This window comes from Arvicola amphibius, chromosome 6, assembly GCF_903992535.2.
Source record: "Arvicola amphibius chromosome 6, mArvAmp1.2, whole genome shotgun sequence".
Taxonomy (NCBI): Eukaryota; Metazoa; Chordata; class Mammalia; order Rodentia; family Cricetidae; genus Arvicola; species Arvicola amphibius.
Window position 1 is genome coordinate 76,100,092 of NC_052052.2, and position 4,032 is coordinate 76,104,123.

Here is a 4,032-nt window from a genome sequence, read left to right on the forward strand (position 1 = left end):
TTCTCTGTAAGGCATTCTCATCCTGCTTCCTCTGCATCTGACTTGCAATTGCATCTCTGCCTTTCCTCTTCCCAGAATTCTTCTAGTCTGGTTGCCCCACCTATACTTCCTGCCTGGCTACTTGCTGATCAACATTTTATTAAACCAATATAAGTGACAGATCGTTACAGTGTACAGGAGCAATATTCCACAGTATACCCCCTTTTTTCTTTGCTTTTCAAAATAAGAAACCTTTTTGCCATGATATTAATGGTCATATAGTATACTAACTAATTATAGAAAAAGTCTTCACTAGCTTCCTGTGTGTGTATATATATATATATACACACACAAGATATATATATATATACATATATATATATATGTATATATATATGTATATATATATATATATCTTGTCTGTACTCAAACAAATAAAACTTGCCTGAAGATCAGAGGCCTGAGCTAGCCACTAGTTAACCATAGAGGTTTGGAGGTCTGTACAGATAGACAGGAAGTGATATGGCTGGGTGAAAAGAGGAATATAAAATAGGAAGATATAATAGTTCAGCTCCTTTTTGGCTGAGGAGTTAGCAAGGTAAGAGTTGGCTGCAACTTGCTCCTTTCTCTCTCAGATTTTTTAGCATTTTCCTTGATACTGGCTCCAGGTTTTTATTATTAAAACCAATTCGAACTCAGGCAACAGCCTGGCACATATAGAGTGCCTATTGACTGTTCCTTTTGTTATAACTAAAAATAGTTTTATGAAATTAATGCACTTGCTTCTCAGCAAATTGAAAATGTCTCTGACTTCATCTAGCATCATACACAGTGGTGAAAGACTGAAACTTTTCCTCCAAGATCAAGAATACTCACCCATTATTTACTGAAGCACTAGATTTTTAGGACAGAACAATTAGGTGAGGAAAGGAAATAAGATCCATCTACACTGGAAAGGGACAGTGAAATTATCTCTGTTCTCAAATAACACCATCTTTTATGCAGAAAACACTAATGATTCCACAAAAAAACCAATAAAGCTGTTAGAACTTATACTGTCCTTAAAACCTATTAGAAATTCATTAAAGTTGCAGGAAAGAAGATCAACAACAACAAAAAAATCAAGTGTTTCCATACACTAACAATGAACAATATGAAAAGGAAATTAAGAAAACAATTCCATTTATAATTCCATCAAAAAGAACAAAATTCTTAGGAGCAAATTGAGCAAAAGAGATAAAAAATGTGTACCTAGAAACCAGCAAAATATTGCTAAAAGTAATTAAACAAGACACGAGCAAGTGTTCATGGATTGAAAACCTTAATTGTGAGGATATCAGTGTTGCCTAAAGGTGTCTACAGGTTCAATTTTTTTAAATTTCAAAATCCCAGTGACATCTATCATAATTAGCACTGATTATCAACTTGATAGGGTCAGTAATCACTTACAAGACAAGCCTTCAGCCACAACATTAGGAGTTATTTCGATTAGGGCATGTTATTGAGGGAATATTAGTTGAGAGGGGAAGACTTTTTATCTTCTCTGGGCTTCCGTCCTGCACTCTATAAAAAGGAGGAAGCTAGGTAGCCAGGAGCCCCTGTTGCTGTCTTCTTCCTGAGTGAAACAGTCTGCTGTTTCAGCATCCCACCACTGTGACAACCCTACCATGACAGAGTGTAACTTTGACCTGAGAGCCAAAATAAATGCTTTCTTTTCTAAATTGTTTTTGTCAGAGTACTCTATCAGAGCAATAGGAAATTAACAAACACAACATCTTTCACAGAAATATATAAGCCTATCCTGAGACTCATGCAGATTCTGGGCATCAAAGATGGAGAACTCATACTTTCTCATATTGAAACTTGTATATTGACAAAGCATAGTAGAGTTGGCAAGATGGCTTTATCAGTGTGCCTGATAACCTGATTTTGACTACTGGTAATCTTATCATATAAGGAGAAAACCAAGTCCCCAAAGTTGTCTTTTAACCTCTGTGCATATACTATGCCATGTTGTATACATACACAATAAATTAGAAAATGTAAAATGACATAGTAATGTCATAAAGACATATGCAGACTGATGGAAGGGGATAGAGAACCTATGATGGAGGAGGGTCAACCTGGCAGGACGCAGCCCTCCCCTCCTTCTACAAACCTAGAAGTAGGAACTGACTTATGACTTGTACAAAGGTTGCCAACACCATCTAATAGTAAAAGGACAGTCTTTTGAACCAACAGTACTAAGAAAATCTGGGTTTGGACTTTAAAGTCATATTGTATGCAAAAATTCACTCAAAATGAACACAGACATAAATGTGAGAAGGAAAACTTTGAGAAAACCAAGAAGACTTAATGACAGTGGATTTGGCAATGTACCTTGGATACAACATCAAAGGCACAGGCAACAAAAGAAAAATATAGATAAATTGGACTTCCTCAAAGTTAAAAATACGAGTGGATCAAAGATAGTATGAGTCAATGAAAAGGCAGTTCACTGGTCATGATGTGTTGTGAAGGGTGGATGGAGCTCAGCAGCAGACTGCATGCTTAGCATGTAGAAGGTCTTAAGTTCAACACATATTGTATATCTCAAGATATCTAGAAAAAAGGATTTGTTTTTCTGAGAAAGGGTCTTGCTGTATGTTTTAGGCTTGCCGGGTACTTGTTATGAAAACAGGTTGGCCTTAAACTCATGCTCGTTCTCCTGCCTCAGCCTCCCAAGTGCTCAGATTATAAGTACAAGTCACCATGCCTGTTTTGAAAAAGAATTTGAATGTTCTTGCCACAAAGCAATGTTACATGGTTGAAGGGATAGGTTAAAAATCCTGACTTCACTATTACACAATGAATGTATGTGTTGAAACTTTGCACTGTACCCCATAAATATGCACAACCATTGTGACAATTAAATTTAAAAAAAGACGCTGGAGCGGCAGAGCGACGAGGTTGCAGAGGGTTCTGGCTTGGAGCAGCCAGCTGGGGTCGGAGGGGTCGAGCGCCGGGTTCCGTTCAAGCACTGTTGAAGCAGGAAACCGCAACGACTCCGGGCGAGAACGCCACCATGACCACCGCGTCTCCCTCGCAAGTGCGCCAGAACTACCACCAGGACTCGGAGGCTGCCATCAACCGCCAGATCAACCTGGAACTGTATGCCCCTACGTCTACCTGTCTATGTCTTGCTACTTCGACCGGGATGATGTGGCTCTGAGGAACTTTGCCAAATACTTTCTCCACCAATCTCATGAGGAAAGGGAACACACTGAGAAACTGATGAAGCTGCAGAACGAGCGAGGCGGCCGGATCTTCCAGCAGGATATCAAGAAACCAGACCGTGATGACTGGGAGAACGGGCTGAATGCAATGGAGTGTGCACTGCACCTGGAAAAGAGTGTGAATCAGTCACTACTGGAACTGCACAAACAAACTGGCTACTGACAAAAATGACCCCCACTTGTGTGACTTCATTGAGACGCATTACCTGAATGAGCAGGTGAAATCCATCAAGGAACTGGGTGACCATGTGACCAACTTGTGCAAGATGGGAGCCCCTGAAGCTGGCATGGCAGAATATCTGTTTGACAAGCACACCCTGGGACACAGTAATCAGAGCTAAGCTGATTTCCCCAAAGCCACAAGTGACTTTACTGGTCACTGAGGCAGTGCGTGCATGTCGGTCTGCCTTTATCTTTTCTATTAGTCTCACCGAAACATCCGCTTAAGTTCTTTCATTTGTACCATTTCTTTAAATAAAGAATTTTGGTACCCCCCCAAAAAAAATTTAAAAAAAGAAACAATAATTCAGAAAATAGAGAAATGCTTCCAACTATATATCTTACAAGTTATTAATATTCAGGATTTATAAAGAAATCATATAGCTGAAGAACAAAAGAAACAACATAATTCAAAAATATATAAAAAAGAACCTAGATGATTAATGGGTAATCTGATGACCTGAAGTCAATCCCCAGAACATGCAAAAAGCCAGATGTTGTGGTGTGCATCTGTAATTCCAGCACTTCTTGCTATAAGATGGGACACGGTGATAGGAGA

The 4,032-nt window shown here is 39.1% G+C and overlaps 1 pseudogene; it reads left to right on the plus strand.

Annotated features, from left to right (window-relative positions):
- Positions 1 to 3,043: 3,043 nt before the first annotated feature.
- On the plus strand, positions 3,044 to 3,747 carry LOC119817531 (annotated as a pseudogene).
- Positions 3,748 to 4,032: the final 285 nt, after the last annotated feature.